Source organism: Oryctolagus cuniculus, chromosome 3 (assembly GCF_051225735.1).
Source record: "Oryctolagus cuniculus isolate XC-2025 breed Fujian yellow rabbit chromosome 3, ASM5122573v1, whole genome shotgun sequence".
In the NCBI taxonomy this organism is placed as follows: Eukaryota; Metazoa; Chordata; class Mammalia; order Lagomorpha; family Leporidae; genus Oryctolagus; species Oryctolagus cuniculus.
Window position 1 is genome coordinate 162,520,283 of NC_142869.1, and position 16,749 is coordinate 162,537,031.

The 16,749-nt window shown below is 38.4% G+C and overlaps 1 pseudogene; it reads right to left on the reverse strand.

Annotated features, from left to right (window-relative positions):
• Positions 1 to 5,354: 5,354 nt before the first annotated feature.
• On the reverse strand, positions 5,355 to 6,043 carry LOC108176914 (large ribosomal subunit protein uL30 pseudogene; annotated as a pseudogene).
• Between the last annotated feature and the right edge of the window lie 10,706 nt (positions 6,044 to 16,749).

Below are 16,749 nucleotides of genomic sequence, written 5' to 3' on the forward strand. Positions count from 1 at the left end.
AAAACCAATGCAAACCAATGCCAAAAGCACTGAACACACTAGGATTAGAAGGGAGATAAAAGGCATCTAGGGAAAATCCACAGCAAAAATCATGCATAATGGTGAAAACCTGAAAGTATTACTCTATGACAAGGAACATCAAAGTATCTACACTGACTGCTTCCATTCAGCATTATACTGAAAGTTCTACCCAGGACAATTAGGGGAGAAAAAAGAACTAAATGCATCCAGATTGGAAAGGAAAACAAACTATTTGTATAAATGACATGATCTTATATAAAGACATTTCTAGAGAACTTACAAAAATAGATTTATAAGGGCTAACACTGTGGCATAGTAGACTGGGGGTAGGCATCCGATATGGGTGCCGGTTCTAGTCCTGCTGCTCCTCTTCTGATCCAGTTCTCTGCTGTGGCCTGGTGGGGGGCAGCAGAGAATGACCCAGGTGCTTGGGAACCCACACCCTTAGGGGAGACCCAGAAGAAGCTCCTTGCTCCTGACTTTGGGTCAGCTCAGCTCTGACCTTTGCAGCCATTTGGGGAGTGAACCAACAGATGGAAGACCTTTCTCTCTTTCTTTCCCTCTTTCCTGCTGTAACTCTACTTCCAAAATAAATAAATAATCTTTTTAAAAATTTTAAAAATAAATTTATAGTTAGTGGACGATTTCCTAAAAATAGGAGAAATCCAAATGTAGAAAATCAGTTGTATTTCCATATACTCCAATGAAAATCCAAATACATATGATTAAAGTAAATGTAAGACCTGAACACTATAAAATGTTGTTGAAAGACCTAAATGAGTGGAAATGCATTCCACATGCATGGATTACGAAGCTTAATATTGGTAAGATGGAAATGTCCCCTAAGATTCGATGCAATCCCATAAAAGTTCCATCATGTCTTGGTTTCAGAAAGAAATGAGCTGATTCTAAAATTCATATGGAAAACAAGGGATACAAATAGCCCAAATGGTTGTGAATTAGAAGAATATTGAAGAACTCACATTTTATTGTTTCAGATTTAAGTCAAGACTACAGCAAATGAAACAGTAACATATTGAGATAAGCCCTGAGGAACAAATCAAAGAAATAGAACTTATTGTTTTAGAAATAAAGCTATAAATGTTCAAGTTATTTTAGATGCCAAGAATATTCAATGGCAGAATAGTAGTCTCTAACAACTGTAACTGGGGCAACAGGATATCCACAGTAAAAATAATAAATCTGGAACTTTATATCACATCATACAACAGAAATTAACTCACACTAAAACACTTAAATATATGACATAAAGTTATAAAAAATATTAGAAATAGGGGTCAGTACTGTGGCGTAGTGGGTAAAGCCCTGGACCAAATTGCTGGCATCCCATAGGGGCACTGGTTCAAGTTCCAGCTGCTTTGCTTCCAATTCTGCTCTCTGCTATGGCCTGGGAAAGCGGTGGAAGTTGGCCAAGGTCCTTGGGCCCCTGTACCTGCATGGAAGACCCGGAAAAACCTCCTGGCTCCTGGCTTCAGATCATAGCAGCTCTAGCCGTTGCAGCCCATTGGGGAGTAAATCTCTCTCTCCCTCATATCTCCCTCTCCCTCTCCCTCTCTGCCTCTCCTTCCCTCTTTGTGTAACTCTGACTTTCAAATAAATAATAAATCTTAAAAAAATAGAAACAAAGTAGATATTCTTGAATTTGGATTAGACAACACTTTTCAAAGTAGGATGCCATCATTTTTAAGTGGTTAACAAAAATATGATATTTCATACAATATAATATTACTTGTCCACAGAAAGGAATGAAGAAAGTAGTGATAAGCACAAGAATATGGAAAAATATATTCTATGGAAAAGAAATTAGAAAAAAAGGACTACATATTTAGATTCCATTTATGTTAAATGTTTAGAGTATATATATTCACAGAGTCAGAAAGTAGATTAGTTATTGCCAGGAAATAGAATGATGAATTCTTTGGGAGAATCAAGTTGTTTTTCTTTTCTTTTTCTTGGGGGGGGTGGGTGGGTGGGTAGGGTTGCAAGGATTTTGGAGCACTTAACAGTAACAACAATTGCACAAAACCAGAATATACCGAACCACCGAATCATACCCTTTAAAGTGCTGGGAATTTTTTTAAGTCTTATCTTCCCTGTTAGAATGCCAACTCCCCTGAAATGCATTCTCACAGTCTCTCTTGAACTACACTGTAACAATGAAAGATGCTCGTAGGTGTGCTGGCCCATTAAGTCGCACTAATGCAAATACAATTAATCAGTTGCCTAGGAGTGAGATAACCCTATCACAGTTTCTGTGATGATAGAGATATGAAGAATGTGATTAGCTCTGGATACATAATCAATTAATCTCAACACAAGGAAGAAATAATATAAATGGGGCAATTAAGAAATATAAAGTGCTACAGAGAGAATGCTTTAGAGTGGATGGTGCATTGAAAAGACCTTGAAGTCTGAGCATGAAATAAGGAAGGAAGGACATGGACAGTGGAGACAACAACATAAACAAGTGTGGAAGAATGAAGCAATGTAATTAAAACATATGATATAAATAATACCTACTGAAGTGAGGCAGGACCTGCATCTTCTCAGCATGCACGATGAATTTATGGGAGAAGGAGTAATACACCATTCATTTATATTTATTATTGTCATTAGTATTATCATCATAATTATTATGTTAAGCAAAGAATTCGGAGTGCCTTACCAATGGTTCTATTTCTTGTTTCCATGTCGCATTTGCCTCAGGGGTGTGTTGGGGAATGACACTTTGCTCTCAATGACTGTTCAAGGAAATGAGGACCTTTTTGGATTGAATAAACTTACTTTTGTGCTGTAGCCCCATTACTTTGATAAATACAATTCTCATTAGTTTTCAACAGAAATACATTCATGTTCAATATAAAAAAAATTACAGACAGCTGGGCTTTTACCTCATGCTCAACTCAACATTGACAAGACTACATACTATTCAACAGGAAAAGCAAATTCAGTGCCTGCCTGGCTCAGCTCACTTTTTTTTTCCCTCTTTCCACCCCCTAGCTGTCTAAGTTTCCAGAAAATTATTTATCTTCAAGTTCAGAATGAAACCAAATGACCGAACACCTTAAAAGTTACTCAACAGAGTTAGTTTCCTTAAATCATGATATTCAAGAAGATTGAAGAAAATGGAAATGATATGTTTCTACATGTGGATGATAAGAATAACTCAACAATATGCAAGCCTAGAATATAATACAATATAAGGCATAGATAGGAATCCATTTCATGGTCATTTTGAGCACTGACAGCAAAATGAAATAAGGGATTGACAGAATAAATGGAAAGGAGAAAATAAAAGTTGGAGATACAGAACAGGTAGTTTAGTAAATGATAGAAGTAGGGACAACGCAGATGAAGCAGTCAAGTTTACAAAGCAGTCCTTTGGGAAAAATGGTGATACCATTGTGTGAAAGAAAGATGACAGAATCAAAGGCAGATTTCAGAAGACAATAATTTTGATTCTAAGCATGCTTAATTTGAGATGTCAGTGGGACATCTATTTGTAGATAAGCAGCGAGCAGTTATTAAATTGGATCTTTTTGTTAGAAAATGAATTTGAAATAGCAACTTTAAATGAGACATACCAATGTAGAAGCAACATTTAAGTCTACTATAGTGGATTAGGACTTTTATGAAAACAATGTAGTTTAAAAAGTGACCTGTTTCAGGCCGGCGCTGTGGCTTACTTGGTTAATCCTTTGCCTGCGGTGCCAGCACCCGGGGTTCTAGTCCCGGTTGGGGTGCCAGGTACTAGTCCCGGTTGCTCCTCTTCCAGTCCAGCTCTTTGCTATGGCCCGGGAGGGCAGAGGAAAATGGCCCAAGTGCTTGGGCCCTGCACCCGCATGGGAGACCAGGAGGAAGCACCTGGCTCCTGGCTTCAGATCGGCGCAGCTCCAGCTGTAGCAGCCATTAGGGGAGTGAACCAACAGAAGGAAGACATTTCTCTCTGTCTTTCTCTCACTGTCTACAATTCTCTCTCTGTCTCTCTCTCACTGTCTAATTCTGCCTGAAAAAAAAAAAAAAATGTGTCCTGTTTCTATTTCTAAATCACCTTTATATATACAGCATAAATAATTTAAACAATAAAAGATGAGTCCCAGAAGCACTGAAACCATTCCAGGCCAACTTCTACATAGTATTTTGCTTCATCCATCATCACTATCATTCCTACTCCGTTTTGTTGTGGATCCAAGGTAGTGGATCTGTATATAATTTACAAAATTTTACTGGGAGTTTGCCTTTTTGTATTTGCAACATAGAGTGCCTTAGTGATTTATTTCAAGAAATTAGTTCTAACTTTCCTTAACAGTAGTTCCTTCTTCAATGTATTATTCCTTCCTCTCTCTCACTCTCTCCATCTCCTTCTTCCCCACTCTCCCTCTCTTTCTCTCTCTTCTTCTCCATCTCTCCCTCTTTCTGTAGTGTCATTCATTCTCTTACTGATCATTCTTTCTTGAACTCATATCAAACAAGCTTTTGTTTCCAACATGCAGTCAAATCTATTCCTGTCAAGGTCATAATGTTTGCATATTGTTAAGACAAAAGGCTAATTCTTAAATGCTCATCTTTCTCGAATTTCATGAAATATTGATATAGTTTACCCTGGCAAATTTCCTTTGCTTGGAATCTGGAAAAGACTTTGCTTCCCATCTCATGACCTGTTTTCAAAAGTTTTCATGGATCCTCTTTTTCCCAACTGGTATTCACCTTGGGGGCATCTTCTCTCCTCTTCTCTTCTGCATCTGCAACCAATCTTGGGTTATTCCATCCAGACAAATAACTTTAAATACCATTTGTAAAATGATAACTCCCATTTTTACAGTTACGCTCCAAATTCATCTATAATCCAAGACTTTCACCCAACATTCCATTGAATATTCCCATTTATGTGTCTAAATACATCTGAATTCAAATAAATCTGAAACTGAGCCCTTGATTCTTTTCAACACTATACACAAATATAGTACAGTGTGTGAATCTATGTGAGCAGACGCCACAAACATGTACCTAGTTTCTCAGATTAGAAACATTGGAATCATCACTCTTACTGCTATTTTCTCTCACATTCCTCATGTATGTCATTATAGAACTTCAGCAGCACATTCAAATTGCATCCAAAATCGAATCTTTTTAGCATATTTATTACTCTGGTCCTGGCCTAGTTCTTCATAATAATTAACGTGGATTACTGATACCATATTCCATGTGGTCTCAGTTTTTTTTTTTTTTCTGTTTTTTTTTTTTTTAATTCAATTTGAGTGTAGTTACTAGTTCATACCAGATTAGATTACAAAAATGCCAAAACAGCCACCTTAATTCATGCTTCTAATAAGTGTGTTGATATGATCTTCCCTGTTGTCAGCATTTCCACTGTCTACAAAATGTGTGGTCTTTGTCTTCATTCCAGCTCAGGGAGAAGATAACTTGAAAGACCAACAATATAGATCTCACAAATCATATCCACTATGCAGATTATATTGTATTTCCAAAGAGAATGGGCAATCAGAGTGTTATCTGTCAAGGCAGCTTGCTTCTTATTGATTTTGCCATAGCCACACTTGTAAATTAGCTCATTAACTGACGTCAGATTCAGATACCCGTCAAGCAATACATGGCTTCACAATCCTCAGCAAGTTAATTGAAGCCTTGCTTAACAAAGGTGCCATTGGAGATCTGATGAAGGGGAAGGAGCAGCAACACTTTTTGAACTTTGGGGCTCACACCATTGATACCTCTGAACCTCATGATAAATGCTAATTTGTGTTCTCCAGGACATAGAAGTTTCTGGCTTTACTCGATATCCTTGCCTGTGGATTTCAGTTCTGTACATTAGCCTATATTTCTTGTGGTAGTACTTTTGTTTTCGATAGATAAGCTTCCTCCTCACCTTGGAAGCATCTTTTGGGCAAATTTCTTTCTTAGGCACTTGATTTTCAGCTCTGTGAAATCCCTCTGCTTTTTCTTAAGTTTCTGGCACAGCAGGAAACTTCTCTTCGGAACCCTCCAGGATTCCAGTCATAGAGCAGTCTACTGTCAGTTCTCTTACTTTTTCTACACTACACACACACACTCACACCACTGACTACACAATAACCAAATAGACCCTTCTAAAATGCCTCCTCTGATGACCAGGTCTCTACCTTAAAAAAATCTTTCCATAGCATTTCACATAAAAGCAAAGAACTTACTGTGGCTTCAGGGCTCATAATCCAAAATTAATTTTCAACAATTTCCTACCACCATTATCACTAGTTTTCCAATTAGGGAAGCTAAAGCCTTTTTTTTAAAAAAAAAGATTTATTTATTTATTTGAAAGGCAGAGCTACAGAGAAAGAGAGAGGCAAAGACAGAGAGAGAAAAATCTTCATCTGCTGATTCACTCCCCAAATAGCCGTAATGGCCAGAGCTGGGATGATCTGAAGCCAAGAGCCTGGAGCTTCTTCCAGATCTCCCATGTGGGTGTAGAGGTTCAAGGGTCACCTTCCATTGTTTTCCCAGGTGCATTCACAGGGAGCCATATCAGAAAAGGAGCAGCCAAGAGCTGAACCAATGCCAATACGAGATGTTGGAACCACAGGCAGCAGCTTTACCCACTATACCACAATGCCAGCACCAGTACATTCTTATTTTAAGCCCATTTGTCCTGCTGCCCAACACCTGCACCAACACTGACTGTGTTCCTATTTCCATTCAGGTCCCAGATCAGGTTTTGACACCAGAAGCAGCCTTCTTAGAATACCACGTGGACCCTGTCTCCTTACCATGGTTGTCTGTCTTCAGAGCACATATTAATACCTGATGTTTTACAATGGATTATTATTGCCTGCCTTTCACTGTATAAGCATAACACAGGCTGATAATATCTGATTTTGATCAACAATTTAGCACTCATGCCCAAAATAATATTAGCCACAGAGTGAGCATTCAAATATTTTTTAGGGAAATGAGTGGACAAGAGAGGATTATCAACAGTGTGGATTGATTTAAAAGACAAAATGAGAGTGGGTGTTTGGCCTGATGGTTAAGACGCTAGTTAGGATGCCCAATATCAGAGTCCCAGAGACGGAGTCCCAGTTTCACTGCCATTTCCAGTTCTGCTAATAGTGAGCCCTCTGAAAGGCAGCAGGTGATGGCTCTAATAGCTGGATCCCTGCCACCCACATGGAAATTCCAGATTGAATTCCTAGCTCCTGGCTGCAGCGCTGCCCAGCCATAGCCATTGTGAGCATTTTGGGAGATAACTGGAAGAAGGAAGGTCTTGGTAAGTCTGTGTGTCTCTTGCTGTTTCTCTGCCTCTCAAGTAACACATTTTTTTAAAGGGTGAAATGAAAAGGCCACTTTATTTGTTTGACAAAAGTGCCTTTAGGGAAGGCAGAAAACTAACAGGGGAAGGAATGAACATATTTAAGGTATTTTTGTGAACATGTTCCCCAGAATACTTGAAGGAATAGTTTGGTATTGATGATCATAAATAAACTCTTGGGGGAGAATGTCAGTAAAATGGCACAGTCTTATCTGTGATGCGATCTACACCCCGACACCATCCTCAGCTCTAGCCCCCACCACCATTGCTGGGAGCCAGGTGACCCCCATGTCCCAACCACTGGTGTCAGCTCCACCCCCATCCTAATGGGATTCCCTTCTCCTGCTTCCCTGCCCCCCTCCCCGGCAAAGTGTTAAGAGGACCTGTTCCTGAACACAACACGTGGCTCTCTTTCTCTCCATCTCCTGATCTCTCTCAATCTCTCTCTGTCTCTCTCTCTCTCTCATACTCTCCTTCTCCCTCTTTTCCTTCTTCTCACCTTCCCTCGTCTATTGGGTTTCCCCCAATAAACCCTTCATCTAAAAAAAAAAAAGAAACTACTAGGGGTAGGATTAAAATATAAAATATAATTTGAGGGATTGGCATTCTGCCACAACAGGTGCCTGTGATGCTGGCATACTATATGAATGTCTTTTTCTTCTTGGCTCCTCCAGTTCTGATCCAGCACCCTACCAATGTGCATGGGAAAGCAATGGAAGATGAGCTGAATGCTTGGGACTCTGACACCTTTGTAAGAGATCCAGATGCAGTTCTTTGCTTCAGCCTGGCCCAGCCCTGGTGGTTGAGGGTTTTGGGGAGTGAACCAGTGGGTGGAAGAACCCTGTCTCTGTCTCTCTGTCTATGTCTCTCTCTGAGTGTGTGTGTGTGTGTGTGTGTGTACCTCTCTTCCTGTAAATCTGGCTTTCAAATAAATAAGTAAATCTTTAAATATATATATAATTAGGAAAATAAATAAAGTTTTATTTAGTTTGTTAAAATTTCTAATTAGTATGTTTCTTGTCATATTACTTCTATAACAATAGTACATTAAAGCTCAATGTAAACAAATATTTACTTGTATATTTCACATCCAAAGCAGCACATTTTTCAAAGGGAAATATAACTATAAGTCTTTCTTTAGTTTTAAGTTTGGATACAAAAGATAGAAAGTTAAAATTTAGGTCCTCAATAACATGTTATGAAGTAATCCTTGCCCTTCGACTACTAGAGATATTTAGCTTGTTTTTCTTTAATGAAAAGGAGAGAATATTCACCAGTGAGAGTTGAGTGGCTCCTTGAAAACATCTGTTACCTCAGAGGAGCAGAACGAATATTAGAATTTGATAAATTAGTTGCACAGAAGTTTAGTATGCATGAGAAAGGTACAGACTGCTAGGAGCATATAAACAATACTAACGTGAATAAGTAAATTTATTCTTATACCTAAGCCTTTTTCTATTATTTTATGACCAATTTTTTGACAATAAAAGGAATCTAACTCTATGCTTTTATGCAAAACTAACTTTTTTATAAACTGCAGTTCTGCCCATTCTGGGTGAATACCAATAACTTTTTTTTTTTTTTTTTTTTTTTTTTTTGCTGCTACAGAAAGTAGTCATTGAATTCATAAATATCTATCTGTCCTGGGAAGCAAAAATGACAGGAGGCATGTAATAACTTTGCCTAGATTTTAATCCTTATAAAAATCATCATTATATTTCTGTGAGCCTTTAAATCTCATCACCGTCACTGCTCAGGTCTAGAACACTGGAAATGCGGTATATGTAAGGCAATGAGGTCAGCTGAGAGACATTTTAAGTCTCCTTCAAAGACAAGTTTGTGGCTGCACTATTTTGTATCTTCAAGCAAATCATTTTTTGTTGTTGTTGCTGATCAGGTGCTTCAGATTACATTATTAAGAGATCATGTTACAGCACATACTTGTCATTTTGGGGCAAAGGAAGCAAATAACACTGTAATTCAACGCAGCCTGACAGGTTGTAGATCAAAGACTGGTTGTTGGCAATTTTTGTAATTAAGAAGATATCTATAAACATGAGGCTTGCGATACTTAATTAGGATTCAGGTCAGACCACCTTCTCCTAGTGCATATAGAAATATGTTGCTTACTTGTAAGTGAATACACATGACTTTGCAACTTAGTTCTTGCATGAAACTAAATATGCTGACTGGTCTTTTAAAACTTGATTGTATTTCAATAATTTCAGTTGGTTAGATCATAATGTTCATGAGATTCAGGAACTTCACATAAACCAGTTAGTTTCTCTCTAACCTATGATCTCAGACAATATGCCTATCCTTGCATGTAACTACGGATACTATCAATTGGATCAAGAATTAGGCAACAACTTTACACTACTTTAGTGAAGACTCACTGCTATGAGTAGATTAAAAAAATTCATTATGGAAAATAAATTTGTGCCCCTAACCCAGATAAACTTCTATTGCTTTGTCATGTTTTGCCCCTTTGGTTTTCACGTAATATGCAAATGGGATCTGAGAGAACATTGTGAAATGCTGTGTCAGAGGAGAACTTATTCTTTTCCCTGTGTGTTGCTCAATTAAAATGAATATGTTGGAGTAAGCTTAAAGAAAGCAATATCACAGTTCCTAGTTTATTCATCTGGAAAATATAGTACCAACATTATCCTGAGGTGTGCTGTATAAGACAGTTTTCACCTTCTTTTATGACACTTCCACATGCTGAAGGGATATACCCAACATCAATAATTATCCAAAGTAATTTTATCAGATATTATATTTACATATATATAGGTTTATGATAGTGAGAGGAAATAATCTATAATGCATCTGTAATGAATACATTTGTGTTTATTAAATAAAACATAGCCATAGAATATGACCTCAAAAAGTTGGTTTATGATGCTGCATGGAAGATTTAGTTGATGAGAAGGTAAACAGCAGCTTTAGATTACTTTGAGTTTAGCATAGGGAAGGGAATGTAGAAGTTGGGAAATAAGATTGAGGAGGTGAGAAAATCCAGAAAGAGTATGGCAACAGTGCTGTACAGTTTGTAAATCATCTCAAAACCATTTGTAAAACAAAGTAATAAAGTAGCAAATCTCAAAAAAATAGCATACAATATCAACAATGAACTAGGTCACATGATATCTTCCCTGAACTTTAAAATACAAGTAAGAAAGAAAAAAGACACTAGCAGGCACCAACTGGGCATTGTGTTAGCATCTGTGTGGGCAAGAGAAGAAAGCAGCAGCATTATATACAAAAAACAGGAGCCAAAGAACCTGGTGGCAGCCAGCAAGGCTACATGGGAAAGAACATCAGGTCAAACTAAGAACAGCAGTTTAACCAGAGGGAAGTAGGACAACCAGGAATCAATCCAGTTCTCATATGGGACACCAGCATCTGTGGTGGCAGCTTAGCCCACTGTGCCACAACACCAGCCTTGAGACTTGCTTTGTGATCTACCATATGATTTATCCTGAAAAATGTTCTATGCGCTGTACGGAAGAGTGTGTTTTCTGCAGCTGTTGGTTGGAAATTCTGTATGTGTTAGATCTAGGATACTACTTCTGCAGTTTCTTTATTTTCCCTCTACATGATCTATCCATTTCTGAAAGTGAGGTGCTAAATCCCCTTGGTGTTATTGCATTGGAGTCTATCACTTACTTTTTAAGATTAATTATTAATTAATTATTAATTATTTTCTTTATGTATTTGGGCACTCCAGTATTGGGTTCATATGCATTTACAAGTGTTACTTCTTTTTGCAGTATTAAGATATTTCTGTAATAACCTTCATTGTCTTTTTTAAATGCTTTTGATTTAAAATATATTTTGTCTGGTGGAAGAATGGCAACTCCTGCTTTTATTGCATTCCATTTTCAAGAAATATCTGTTTGTCCTTTTACTTTCGATCCATGTGTGTCTCTAAAAGTGAAGTGAGCTTCTAGTAAACAGCATACAGGTAGTTCTATCTTAAATCTATTTGGTCACTCTTCTGTCTTTCAGATAGATATTTTTGTCTCTTTATATTTAAGGTAATTATTGATAGGTAAGGTCTTAGAACTTCCATTTTAATACTTGTCTTGTATTTTTATTGCAGCTCCTTTCTTTGTCTCTTAATATCCTCATTGTGCTTAATTGATTTTCTCTAGTGGGGTACTTTCATTCATTGGTGATTACTTTTGATAAGTCTGTTATAGTTTCTCACTCTGTGCTTACCATGAGGCTTATAAAAAATCCTCTTTTGGCTATAACAAGCTATCTCAAAACAACACTGACTATAAATTAAAGAAAGAGAAAAACAAACAGATAAGAAATTCTAACAAAGAAATCTACATTTGTGCTCAACTCTTCTCCCGATTTTGAAAAAAAATTTTCAAAAAAATTTTGAAAGTTTTTAAAAGACTTATTCACTTATTTGAAAGAGTTACAGAGAAAAGAGAGAGAGAGAGAGAGAGAGAGAGAGAGAGAGATCTTCTATCAACTGTTTCACTCCCCACATGACTGCAGTGACCCTGGCTGGGCTCATATGGGATGCAGGTGTTGCAGGAGGTGGCTTTCCCTGATATGCCACAACACCAGCCCCCATGTTTTGAATAATTGATGTTATCATTGACTTTTTTCTATATTTCCTGAGTTTTGTTCTTCATAGTAAAGATACAGTTTACACACAATATTTACAATATTAGAGCATCTGTATTTACTCTGATATTCTCTTCTTCCTTCTCAGCATATTTTTCAATTTGATGACCTCAATGTAGCACTTCTGTAACCGAACTCTGATGGTGATGCATTCTCTCAGGTTGTGTTTTTCTGGGAAGGGCTATCTCTTCCTAGTTTTGGAAGGGTAGCTTTGCTGGAAGCAGTATTCTTGACTGGCATTTATTTTTTCCTTCAGTGCTGTAAAAGACTCATTCCCTCCTTCTTCCACCCTGAAAGGTTTCTGCTGAGAATTCTGCAGCCAGGTCATCCAGGATCCCTTTATGTGTTACTTGCTTCTTTTCTAGTTTTAACAATTACTCTTTATCTTTAAACTTGGTAAGCTTGACTATGCATCTCGGGAAGGACTTAGTTGAGTTAAATCTCACCAGTGACCTCTTACTTTCCTATAACTGGGTAGCTGGATAATTTTTTTTATTAGTCTCTCTTTGAATATGCTTTATCTCCTTTGATATACTCAAGTCCCTCCCTCTTGAATCCTAAGAACTTGATTTTTGATATTTCCATGCTATTCCATATTTCTTATAAGCTTTCTTCATCGCTCTGGATCCTTTTTTTTTTTTCTTTTTTCTCATCCAGCTGTGCGTTTTCTTTTCTTTTTTTTTTAAAGATTATTCATTTATTTGGAAGTCAGAGTTACACAGAGAGAGAAGGAGAGGCAGAGAAAGAGAGAGGTCTTCCATCCACTGGTACACTCCCAAATTGGTCACAATGGCCGAAGCTCTGCCAATCTGAAGTCATTAGCCAGGAGCTTCTTCTGGGTCTCCCACATGGGTGTAGGGGCCCTAGGACTTGGGCCATCCTCTACTGCTTTCCCAGGCCTTAGCAGAGAGCTGGATCAGAAGTGGAGCAGCTGGGTTTTGAACTGGCACCCTTATGGGATGCTGGCACTGCAGGTGGCAACTTTACCCGCTATACCACATTGCCAGTCCCAGCTGTGCATTTTCAAATAGCCTGTGTTCAAGCCTATCTATCCTGCTACTGTTACCTTCTATCATGTTTTTAATTTCGGTGTGACTTTGCTTATGAATATCACAAGTTGAGGCACTGCAGCCTCACATGGCTCCCGCAGCTCTTGCGAGGGTGACTTGCTCTACGTCTGTGGTTGTGCACATGGGTGTCTCAGGGGGAGGTGGCCGTAAACGCCAGTAATCAGTCGCCATCTTGGTTCTGCTCCTCAGGTGCCCTTGATACCTGCTAAGGAAAAACTCTTCCTTGCAAGATTTAAGCAGAACAGACCCTGCCGTTCGAACTCTTCATCGTGGTAAGACGCATCTTAGGGTACTGTCGTGAATGCTTTGCTCATATTTTCCAGATGCATTGCCAGTTTTCCTTTATTATAGCTCCTTTTCCTTACATAGGTTAAAAAAAGAGAAAAGACAAAATCTCTGCTTTTGTAAAATGTAGATACATCAAATGAGTTAATCATGGTACAAAATATCCCTGATTAAAAGCTAAGCATATCTTGGTAAAATTCTTGATGAATACATAAACCATGGGGGTCACTAAACATCATTCAACCAGTTATTGATAAGATGTAAATATCTAACTTTAAAAATTGAAATTTGGGGCCAGCGTCGCGGCTCAATAGGCTAATCCTCCGCCTTGCGGCGCCGGCACACCAGGTTCTAGTCCTGGTCGGGGAGCCGGATTCTGTCCCCATCACTCCTCTTCCTGTCCAGCTCTCTGCTGTGGCCCCGGGGTGCAGGGGAGGATGGCCCAAGTCCTCAGGCCCTGTACCCACATGGGAGACCAGGAGAAGCACCTGGCTCCTGACTTCGGATCAGCGCGGTGCACTGGCCACAGCAGCCACTGGGGGGCTGACCCAACAGAAAAAGGAAGACCTTTCTCTCTCTCTCTCTCACTGTCCACTCTGCCTGTCAAAAAAAAAAAAAAAAAAAAAAAAGAAAGAAAGAAAGAAAGAAATTTGGAGTGAGCATCATGTAATGGGTTAAGTTGCTGCCTTTGATGCCTGCATCCCATATGGGTGCCTTTTGGAGTCCCAGCTGCTGCACTTCTGACACAGCACCCTGCTGATGCACCTCGGAAAGTTGTGGAGGATAGCTCAAGACCTTGGGCCCCTGAGCCCATGTGAGAAACTTGGAAGAAGCTCCTGGGTCCTGGCTTTGACCTGGCCCTCATGGCCATTCTGGAAGTGACTCAGTAGATGTAAGATTTCTGTCTGTCTATATCTCTCTGTCTCTCTTGGTAACTCTGACTTTCAAATAAATAAAATCTTGAAGAAAAACTCAAAATTTAATTTTAATTTTTATCATGGGAAAACTTAGAGCCAAGTAGTCATTTTTTGTTTATTAGCTTCCAATACCATTTCCTATCTAAAACATACACATAGATATTAGTTTTCTTTCCCAGGTAGCATTAGGGTTATAGCCGCTATCCCTAGGTTATTAAAAGTAAACAAAACAAAGGTCAATAAAGGTTGGCAAACATCAACTTTCTTTTTATACTTCAACACTAAGGCCTGGTACCACAACACGGGTAGAGGTTTCAGCTGATGTCTGCATACTCGTCAGCATTCTTGACCACATCCAAAGTTCCAAACTTCACCACCTCAAAACAATTAATTAAGGGCATAAATGAAAATTGGATGAAAACAAATCAAAATACATGTCATAAGCTATTTGAAACATTGAACAAAACAAGGAAGAGAAAACACACAAACAAAAACTACCAGGCAAGGTTGTTAAAATCACCAGAACTATTTAGAAGATAATACAGTAGAATGGTACCCTTAATTGCCAGCCTTTGATTTTTTAATTGTAATTGAATGTTCTCTTGCAGTTGATCACCATACCTGGGATATAAAAGATAGGAAGAATTGGGAAGAATCATCCAGGCCCCACCCTAAAATGACAGATTGATTTAGCAGGTTTCAGCTGACTGTACCAGGTTGTACAACTTACAAAGTAGAAAGCCTCCCTTAATCTCCCTGGATACTCAACCTATGTTTCAAATCTATTAGAATGTCAATTTTTCTGATGTCTCATAGGCATAACTCTGGTAGCAATGTAATCTAGGTTCAATTGTGTCTTCAGTGGGGACGCTGTAACTTCTGATTGATGACATTTAGAGATGCTACAGGATTGTTGCCACAATTTTGTAGCTAAAAACAATATTGTATTGGATATACACTTCCAGTGATTTCATCCTGAATTATTTGTTTTTCTATGAAATAAATGTGATCAGGATTCTATTTTGAAAAATAATAATGATTTTTCATTACTGCATTTCTCTTTGACCTTCACCTAAGACACACACATTCTGGGCTCCATTAAGTTTCTCTAAGAACACTTAAAATAAAAAACAATAATATTTTGCTTTGTGCATTCAGAATAGAATTTCATAGGGAGACAATTGTCCTGCAAGCAAGGTCGTTTTCTTGTGAGAATATTTTCCAAGTCTTTCTATTATATTCAATACATTAAGGGATAAGTCCGATGGCACAGTTCCCTAGTGAGTAGCAGTGGGCTGGGGTCATAAACCCACACACCCTCTTGATGTAATGTAAGAGAAGGCTAATAGGTAGGTGGAAGGCAGGAAAATGGAAGACAACACAGTCTATCATTTCTGTGATATTCAGGTATGGTACAGAGGGGATTAAATAGGCAGAGGTGAGAGGGTAGTTTTATCCCGCATGCCTGTTGGCTTGGAAAGGGAGATGTAGCAATTAAGTAACTGAGGGAAAAGAATGACTCTTAACCTTGCTCTCTATTTGGAGCCAGCATATGATGCTGTCATCATCAACTTGGGGCCAGAGGTTCAGGTTTAGGTTGAAGATACAATAAGTTCTTTGTCTTCCTCACCTTTCTACAGCTAAACCACAGGTCAAGCAAATGCCCTCCAGCTGATTGCACTCTGATCCAACAGATCAGGGCAAGTCTTGCAAACCCGAGATTTAGTTTCAACACACTGGTAAAAATAAAAAGATTGACTGAAATATTTTTAATATCTTCTACACCTTTAAAATCTGATGTGTTTACTTAAAAATTCTGTGAGCTTAGTTTGGTGTTTAAAAAGATGTTTCTGCTATTAGCCAGTATATTTCTTTTTGTCCTATACTTGTAGTTTTCTTTTAACAAATGAAGGGCATTAGCTGGATGTATTGAACTGCGGCTTCATTTTTTTTAAAAAAGATTTATTATTCACGTAATTGAAACAATTACAGAGAAGGGGAAGGAGGGGAGGGGGAAGAAAGAGAGAGATCTTCCTTTAACTGGTTCACATCCCAGATGGCCACAAGGGTCACAGCTGGCCCAGGCAGGCACTAGAAGCTTCTTCCAGGTCTTCCACAGGGTGGCAGGGGCCCAAGCACTTGGCCCTGCTCCTTTATTTTTACTAGACACTTAGCCGAGAAATGGATTGGAAGTGAAGCAATCAGGATGTGAACTAGTGTCCAAGAGGGGTACCAGCATTGCAGGTGGCAGCTTTACCCATTATGACACAACAATGACCCCTGAAGCTTCATTTTTAAAAGAAGATTTATGAATGCTAGGACTCACAATTTTAGAAATGAAGCAAACAACACTTCTTCAAGAATCTTATAAAGTACAATAATAGATATGGATCAACAAATAAGTTTCAGAGAAAATAAAATAGGGTCTGAGTAAATATTATATAGATTAAGAAGAATGTTATAAATGTGCATGTCTAAATAT